This window comes from Panicum virgatum, chromosome 9K, assembly GCF_016808335.1.
Source record: "Panicum virgatum strain AP13 chromosome 9K, P.virgatum_v5, whole genome shotgun sequence".
In the NCBI taxonomy this organism is placed as follows: domain Eukaryota; kingdom Viridiplantae; phylum Streptophyta; class Magnoliopsida; order Poales; family Poaceae; genus Panicum; species Panicum virgatum.
Window position 1 is genome coordinate 29,558,555 of NC_053144.1, and position 9,819 is coordinate 29,568,373.

General features: G+C 42.3%; 1 long non-coding RNA gene across 1 annotated transcript; it reads left to right on the forward strand.

Moving 5' to 3' along the window:
- Positions 1-308: 308 nt before the first annotated feature.
- On the forward strand, positions 309-2,019 carry LOC120651167. The gene is made up of 2 exons (XR_005665971.1): positions 309-702; positions 787-2,019. It is a non-coding gene; the product is annotated as an uncharacterized LOC120651167 (long non-coding RNA).
- Positions 2,020-9,819: the final 7,800 nt, after the last annotated feature.

The window sequence follows — 9,819 nt, forward strand, 5'->3', positions numbered from 1 at the left end:
TAACTATGAGACAACTAAAAAGACAAGTCATTGTAGAAGTTTATCTAGTAAATCGTCTCAAGATTACGTGTCACACTGCATGAGACTGCCTTAAGACGGTACCAATGTACTACTTGCCCTTACCTTACCATTGACAACAAGCCTCATTGATGCCTTGGTAGAGAGGAGCGGGGATCTTTGTCGTTGAGTGGACGTCCCTAGATTTGTATCTGCACAGGATTGATGGCACCTCCACCACTGCTTTTTCGTGGCTGATGGCAATTGCAATGCTATAGCCCCATGTCCACCCCGTACCAGCCTATCTTCATTGTCTCCATTCGATGTCGTCGTCGCCTCTAGCATCACCACACCTTCAATGTGGGGCTCCTGGCCCAGGATTAATTTTGTTCGAGCTTCTTCATGCCTATCTTCATTGGATGGTCTCCCCTCACACCTGTGAGTCTGTGACGCTTAGACATCACGACCGAGCGAAGTGGTTTGTTGCTTGGCCTTCTAGCCGCACATCATCTCTCAGGAAGGATTTGAAGGAAAAGATATATATATACCTCTTCTGCGGGGGGCCATGGCAACGATGGAAGAGAGCATGGTGCATGCGTAGCTGCCCACTACACAAGTAACACTAACAATGCAAGCCCCCCTATGGTTACAGGCCATCGTCCATGGCCACTAGATCTCCCAACAGCGCTCTACCACCACAACATGGTTGTGGCACCATCTATATCTATATGTTACGATTCCTCTTCACCCAACCCTTGCCTAATTAAATTCTTGGTACGGCGTGCACAGGGTCGCAATGCAATATTAAGGAGACATTGTAAGGTTGTTTGGCAGGTTGACAAACTCTTATCGGTCATGGTTGTTTGGCAGATCATCAAGGACGGACTGACCTTCTTCAATTCTAATGTTGCTTGCATTAGTTTTTTCTCTTTTGTCTATATATGCCGCACAGCCACTACTACAAAAATAATTTGTAGGAACGCCCCGATTTTTTTAGGGACTGGACAAAAATTCACCCATTGGTACAAATAGAACGGGGCTAGTGGTGGTGGCTGGTTGGCTAGGATAATTTTTTTTCTTTTTAATTTTGCTATTTTTGATTTTTTTTGAACCTTTTTTATTTTCTAGACAAAGATTTGTAGGGGCGGGCCATGGCATGACCCGCCCCTAGAAATCAATTTTTATGGACGGGTCACGCCATGACCCGCCTCTAAAAATCATTTTTAGGGATGGGTGGATGACCCGCCCCTGAAAATGGCATTTTTAGCTGCCAAAACTAGGAATGGTACCGCATCCGCCTCTAAAAATACGATTTTACCCGCCCCTGAAAATCATTTTTGCAGTAGTGAGCGCCAGCAAAGAGATATTAAAGATGGTAAATGTTATGCTATTTAATAATTATAATGGCGTGGAGACGCTCTCCCAGGATCACCCCATGGACGTTCGACTTGGCTACTTATATGTGTCATGTCATCATGTGACTGTACGTGCACGCACGCATGGCTTTGGCCACAAAGATGCTGACAAGGACAAGGATATCATTTCTGTTCGACCATGCATTCTTGCGATCGAAACAAGTCTTTTTGATAAGATTCTTGCGAAACTAGTTGAACGGCAAATTCGGGCCTCAAGATGTAGATTGCTCAAGATGGACCAAGGCCCCATGGCCGCCGCGAAGGTCAACGTCGTTAGGATAGATGCCAGGAACGGGAACCAAATTTGGTCCAAGCAGTTCATCAGCCAATAAAGAAAAGGATAAAATTATGTACTTCCTTTTTCGATGAAAAGTTTTTGCGCCATTTTCTCTTCAGATACAAGATACCAGTATTATATTGTTGTTTGGCACCTTAATTACCAGACTTCTGATTGTTGCCAACATGTCGTTATATATATTAGTGGTGGATCGGAACTTCTCTTAATCCGAAGCATAGTATTACAATTAGTAAGATTAGCCAGCCTTCTTAAAACCATGTGTGAGAAAATTTGACTGTTACATGGAGGTGGAGGATTTCCATTTTGGCACTTGATGCATGTCTCCTCCTTTTATTACCGATTCAACTCCTCAAGCTGACACTAGGCAGTTTTTCTTTTTCTTTTCTACTGTCTGTCACTCAATGTTTGAACCACGCTGAGAAGACTACGGTCCGTTTGGATTTAAGTGCTAATGGGTGAAAGTGCTAAATTTTAACACTAACTATGGTGCTATTTGGATCAAAGTGTTAATGGGTAAAAGTGCTAAACTTTAGCGATAGTATATCCAAACAGGAGTGCTAGTGTGGTCTAAAGTTTAGCCAAGACTTAAAAACTTTAGCAAACATATGAGTGCTAATAAATATTAAAATTCAGTACTAAACTTTAATCTCTCCAAACAGGCTGTATATCACTAGCGGAGCCTGTAGGTGCCACCGGTATATAGGTGCAGCATACTGATGCGAGCGCGTACTCCCTCCATCTTATGACAAGGGTACTTTTAGAACTCAAAATTTATCCCAAAATAAGTGTACATCTACAAATAGGACAAACTAACTCTAGTTATCTTTTTTACTTTCTCTTCGCTCCAGGTGCAATGATTATATTTTTATAGGAGTATAGTATGTAAGTAATTTTACACTAACACTGATCTCTTCCCTCAAACTTTTTTTTTAATAAAGTTCCCTCAAACTTAGAAAGCGCACTTTATTTGGGAAGGCGGAGTCGCAGCTGCCGCCTCTCCTCCGGCCGGACATGTACCCCTAGTCCCTCCTGAAAGTTGGAGTCCGGCACGGTATACTTGCTCCACAACTCATCCGCTCCCGTGCCCCAAGACAGTCCTGACAGCTGGGCAGCGGTGCCATTTCGGTATTGCCCTGGCACATCCAGGGTTAACAATTTCGGCGAAATTTCGGAAAATTTTTCGTTTCCGCTAGTTACCGGGATCCGAAATTTCGGTATTTTTCGGTATATTTCGTTTTCAAATTCAAAATTCAACAAATTTCGACTGAAATTCAACGAAATTCGCCGAAATTTACCGAAATTTCGGAACGGAATTCCGTTTCCGCTAAACACCGGGATTTGACCGGAAAACGAAATGGTTAACCCTGGGCACATCCCGGCCCTAGACGGGCAGATGACCAGACCTAAGGACAGCAAAACCCGGCCCCGCTCCTAGCCCAGCCGCCCGGCGCCCCATCCACGGCATCCTAGCAGGTGACCTGCCTCAACCCTGCTGCCAACTGGTGAAGTGGTGAGCAGCTCTACCATCTACTTGTGACGTGCATATTTTCCCTAAATTTTTAACTCTAACTTTTCTTTACTGCGATCTAATTTGTAAGCCAGTTGTTGTTAGATTTACCATGATGTAGTTCAATAGATGTACCTTTAAAGCTAGTGATGTATTGTTAGATTTACCATGATCTAATTTGTAGATGTATCCAGTACGAATTAGTGATGTATTGTATTGGTAGATTATTCACGTATTTAGTTTAATTGATTTAGCTATTCTTTATTTAAGCTTGTATTGTTTATATTCAAAACTATTAATATGTTATTTTGAACTATTTGTATTGTATTTAAGACTTGTTATACCATTTATTTAGTAGTTGTTTACCGTGTTGCAGAACAACTTTTATGAAACTTTACCAAATTGTTAAATGAATTTTACCGGTTCGCATATGAAATTTTTGATTGGGCATAGCCCATGCAAAAATCCTGGCTATGCCACTACCTATACTATTGAGATCTGTATACGTGCACCCAACAATATTTACTAGACGCGACAAATATGTAAGTCTCTTGGTGTGTGATGTGAAACAGCGAAAGCGCGTGACTTGAGATCTTGGACATACCCGTAGTGAAAAGCAAGGAGTTTCGTTTTCTTTCATTATTCTTCTCCGTTTGGAAAATGTTGTAAATTGCTTTGGTCACATGACATGGTGTCGGATGAAAAAAAATCCAAACGGCCGGGGTGAAGCAAGTGTGACTCGAGTCCTCTCCCTTTATTGCTGCCTTACATGGCTTGGAGCGTCGAGTTGGAACGGCAAGGGAACCAGCTGATGATGATGAGACTAGATGATCTTCAGTGTTAAAATGAGAATTTAACTGTAATAACTTTAAATGTGTCTTACTGAATAGATGAATTTCAATATTTTTTATAGCACACGTTTAATATTTTATTTAATTTGGATGACATTAGCGATGTATACAACAAGTGGCAGCTATAGACTGTGGGTTGTTTATAGTGCATTCTTCTTGAATAAATATCACAACTTAGCCTGCACTGGTGAACTACACATCTAAGCGTTTTATGTTTTGGTTTGTTTGGCGGGACTTTTTTTTGGCTTCAGATTCACCTATTTTACGCAAATCGAGACACTGTTAAGCCATTTTATAAGCCCATGCTAAAATGAGCTAGAAGTCGGGTGAAGCTAATTTCTTTTTTTTTTGGCTTAACCGGCTTTAGCTTCACTACTGAAGCTGTTTTGGGTGAAGCTACGCCAAGCAGCCCTATAAAGAGACTCTGTTCGAGTGGACACTCGACATGTGAGGCTAGCATTTTCGAGTCTGCTATCTTGCGACTTTAGCCTGTGCGAAGAAAAAGGAAACCAAGAGCGCTACATCTACACGTCACACGCGCTTGACCAACTCCGATGCTGAAACGACTGTCAACTTTGTCATGCATTCTTCGGAAACAAGTTGAACGGAAGAACCCAAGCCATGCATGCCTCAAGCTGTGGATTTCCGCAGCCAGTTGGATCTAATCACAAATGTCACCATCGTTAGGATAGGCATCAGGAGTGTATATGGATGACCTCACTACTGTGAAAACAATTTTTAGAGGCGGGTAAAATCGTATTTTTAGAGGCGGATGTGGCATCCGCCCTTAGTTTTCGCAACTAAAAATGACATTTTCTAGAGGTAATCTACCCGCCCCTAAAAATTTTTTAGGAGCGGGTCACAGCATGACCCATTCCGCCCCTACAAATCCTTGTCCAGAAAATAAAAAAGTTTTAAAAAAAATAAAAAACAACAAAATAAAAAAGAAAAAAATTATCCTAGCCAACCAGCCACCACCACTAACCGTGTAGTATCAAGCTACGATTATTTTGACGAAAGAACCACACTTGCATCGTCTGGGATTCGAACCACCGACCTCCAGCCTCGCGCGTATCTTCCTTACCACTACACTACACAAGCACTTGTAACTTTATGAGGTATGCTATTTTTTATATTAATCCAGAAATTGATTTGTAAGGGCGGGTAACGCCATCACCCGCCCCTAAAAATAGTTTTTTATTTTATATGAAAATTTATTTAATTGTTTACATATAGCAAATCAAATTTAAAAAATTTGAAACTTTTATACTAGGATTATTGTGAACTATAGAAACAAAAAATATGCCAAATAGATTTTAGTGTATATAAAAGTTAAGACTGTGAAAACCTCAAAGTATGACTTGAGTTATATGAGATACTATGTAGTTATAGCTTTTAGAGAACTTATACTAATTTTTTGGACCATTATATGACCTCACATGAAAAGTTATCAACTACAAAGTTTTAGATCTCATTATTCTCTACAATTTTGATATAAAGTTTGACTTCATCCGAGGTCATATGAAAAAGTTATGATTTTTTTGTATGGAACTATTTGTACGGGCGGGTCATGCCATCACGCGCCCCCTAAAAATACATTTGTAGGAACAGGTAAGACCATGATCCGCCTCTACAAATGCCACCATTTTTAGAGGCGGTTCATGGCGTCACCCATCCTAAAAATGCTCTTTTTAAGGGCGGGTGACGCTATGAACCACCCCTGAAAATGACACTCATTTTTAGGGGCGGGTGAGGGGGTGACCCGCCTCTAAAAATACTTTTTTAGAGGCGGGTTGGATGCTACAATAATCCCGCTCTATTTATAGTAACAGTTGATATTTTGGTCCACCCCTAAAAAATTTTGAGTCGTTCCTACAAATTATTTTTGTAGTTGTGCCTGGGCCTTAAGGTAGGATCCAGAAGCAATCACCCTTCTGTGTATATGAATGTCGTCAGTCTCCGTAGGGGTTTAATGAAGAGTTTCATAACATTAAATATTATTAATTTTGCTGACGTGGCAAGAAGAGAGAAGAATGGATTTTCATAGGATGTGAGAAGAGTTTCATCACTATGAAACTCATCTGGCATGGTTACATAGCTTCCAGTTTAGGTATATGTGTTCATAAAACTCCCATTGAAACTGGTCTACTGTCTCATGGGGCCTTATGGGGACCCATGTTTTTCTATAATAATTAAAAAAAGAAAAATGTCTTGCCAACCGCTGGTTCCTCTTTTGCCTCTCGCCGCCGTTCCCTCCAGCAGGGCCACGGGCCCACGGCCGCCCGCCCAGCAGAGCTGCAGCACCGTCCCATGCCCGTTTTTGCCTCTTCAATTCTTTTAATCGCTAAGGCCGGGTCTCAAGCTTGAGGTCTGATTCAAAACTGGAAATGTTAATATTTCGAACTAAATTTTTATGCCACCATCGTTTCAGGCTTGAAAAAAAAGATTTGCATTGTGTCCTCTGAATATATTCAGAAGGCACCGTGGGCATCCGAATACCTGTGCTCTCCATGAGAAGTTAGCTCACGGAAAGGTTGTATAGCTAGAGCTTTACAATATTAGGGGTATCGGGTGGCGCTTGTACATGTATGCTTCTCAGGTGCAAAACCAGGTGTTGATTGGTTACGATCCTTTTTTTCTTAAAAAAAATGGTTGCTGTTGGAGTAATGGGCTTGGCCCATTTATTCTAAAGCAATAAAAGAATTTAAAGCCCACTATTAATGCTAGGGAATCAATGTTTAATTCCATACCGGGAATTGAGGAGGATCTCAACCGACTTAAAAGGTGGACTTCTTGTACACCACTTGTGAAGCCGGTAAGAGGAGGACGGTGAACCACACGCGCGCGCGCTCGCTCGCCTCGCCGTGCCGGGCCGTGGCCGTGGCCGAGGCGCGGCGCGGCGCGGCGCCGGCGCGGCGCGGTGTGATGGCTATTTTGCCGTTGACAGCAATTAATCGTGCGATTAAACGTGCAATTAAATCTGTAATTAATGGCCATAACCGCATCACCTAAATGACTCTGATGGTGTCCAGGTTCAACGAACCTGAGCACCTGAGTCACTATATAAGGAGTGCCATGCCCCTCATCCATCCTGCACCAGAGCACTGAGGCAACTCGGCTCCTCTCTTCTCCCTCTCCAGTTGCAACAACTGAGTTCCCCAACGCTAATCTCTGCGCGCACAGAATTAGCGTGAGCAGGCCTCCGAAACCTTGCTCGCCTTGAGATCCTGCACGGGATAGGCGGGCAATCAGGTTTTTGGGTAACGCTTTAGCGTGACTGCTCAAAAATACTAAGGCTTTGCCCGATTGTACGACTACTTCCTGGTGGACGAGCCGAACAACTACGTCGACTACATTCTGGTGGCCGAACGACTACGTCGACTACATCTTGGTGACCGTTCGTGGGACTGCACTGCGAACATCTTCCTGCACCGATTTAGTTCGACTACTTCGACTGAGGCCAACCGAGTAGATGTCTACTCCAGTTGGTAACAGCGCAGCCAATGCCTCCGGCAACGGCCCCGCTTTAGGGTACTCCCTAAAACTTTGGTTATTTATATTGTTTATGCTTATATGTGTGATAAGTATAAACATGTTCACATGTTTTTCTTTTACTCCTTAAAGTCATAGAAATATTGCTAGTTTATACATCTAATTTTGGAATTAAAATATACCGAAAATTGCCTAGATTTCTAACAATCCAAAAACCTGATTGTGTTAATAGGCTTTCGGTATCTAGCTTTGCTGCATCAATCAAACCATCACCTTTTGATGGTTCAAATTACAAACGTTGGCAAGAGCGGCTTATACTGTGGTTAACACTATCGAGAGTGATCCATGTGAAAGAGGGTAAGCCTGAACAATTCTCTCCAGAGGAAGGGAGTGCGTTCGATGAGGCTGATATCCTCTTTCGAGGCTTGATCATTAGTGTTCTCGGTGATAACCTGGTGGATTCTTATATCCGGCTGCCAACTGGCAAAGCTTTGTGGGATGCTCTTGAGGCTCAATATGGAGTATCTGACGCCGGGAGTGAGTTGTATATCATGGAGCAGTTCCTTGAGTACAGGATGGTCGAAGACCGTTCTGTAGTGGAACAGGCTCATGAAATACATACTCTGGCAAAAGATCTCAAAAATTGCAGCAAAGAGTCCCCATGTGTGTTACCCAATAAGTTTGTGGCTGGAGGTATAATCTCTAAGCTGCCACCTTCTTGGAGGGACTTTGCTACTTCTCTAAAACATAAGAGACAGGAGTTCACAATAGATGGACTCATAGGGACTCTTGATGTTGAGGAGAAGGCGAGAGCAAAGGACATACGTGGGAAAGGAGTTGTTGGTGCTTCAAGTGCCAATCTTGTTCAGAAGAACAACTCCAACAAGAACAAGAAAAAGCCACCGCAGAACCAACCAAAGACTAAGAAGACAACCACTTTTAAGAAGAAGAAGAAGACGGGAGCTTGCTATGTGTGCGCTAGTACGGATCACTTTGCTGCAAAGTGTCCGAACCGCAAAGGCAACAACTCCGCTAACATGGTTATTAGCGAGCCTGGAGGAACTTCGGGGTACGGTAATTTATTACCTACTGTTCTTTCAGTCTTTGATTCACCCGAGTGGTGGGTTGACACTGGTGCTAATATTCATGTTTGTGCTGATGCTTCTTTGTTCTCTTCTTACCAGACCGGCGGGACTTCCTCCTTGCTGATGGGGAACGGATCACATGCGCGTGTTCTTGGTGTTGGTACGGTAAATCTGAAGTTTACTTCGGGGAAGACCGTGCAGCTGAAGAACGTGCAGCATGTCCCCACCATCAAGAAGAATTTAGTCAGCGGCTCTCTACTGTGTAGAGATGGTTTCAAATTAGTCTTTGAGTCCAATAAATGTATCTTGTCTAAGTTTGGTACTTTTGTTGGAAAAGGTTATGAAAGCGGAGGTTTGTTCCGTCTTTCTTTGTCAGATGTTTGTAATAAAATTGCATACAATGTTATTAACGTTGATGAAACAAATGTTTGGCATTCGAGGCTTTGTCACGTTAATTTTGGTTGTATGATGCGCTTAGCTAATTTGAGCTTAATTCCAAAGTTCACTTTTGTCAAAAATTCTAAGTGTCATGTATGTGTTGAATCAAAACAAACTCGTAAGCCTCATAAGACCGCGGAGGCAAGGAGCTTGGCACCCTTAGAATTAATTCATTCCGATTTGTGCGAAATGAATGGAGTGTTGACAAAAGGTGGTAAAAAATATTTCATGACTTTGATTGATGATAGTACTAGATTTTGTTACATCTATTTGTTGAAGTCAAAAGATGAAGCTTTACACTACTTTAAAATCTATAAAGCTGAAGTAGAAAACCAACTTGAGAGAAAGATCAAAAGAGTTAGGTCAGATCGTGGTGGCGAGTATTTCTCAAATTTATTCACTTTATTTTGCGAGGAACATGGTATTATTCATGAGAGGACGCCTCCCTATTCACCTCAGTCAAATGGGGTTGCCGAAAGAAAGAACCGCACTCTAACGGATTTGGTTAACGCCATGTTAGATACAGCGGGACTTTCCAAGGAATGGTGGGGTGAGGCTATATTGACTGCATGTCATGTCCTAAACCGTGTTCCTACAAAGAATAAAGAGATAACTCCTTTCGAGGAATGGGAGAAGAAAAGGCCAACACTGTCATACTTACGTACATGGGGTTGTTTGGCAAAAGTGAGTGTGCCAATAACCAAGAAACGTAAGCTTGGACCTAAAACTGTGGATT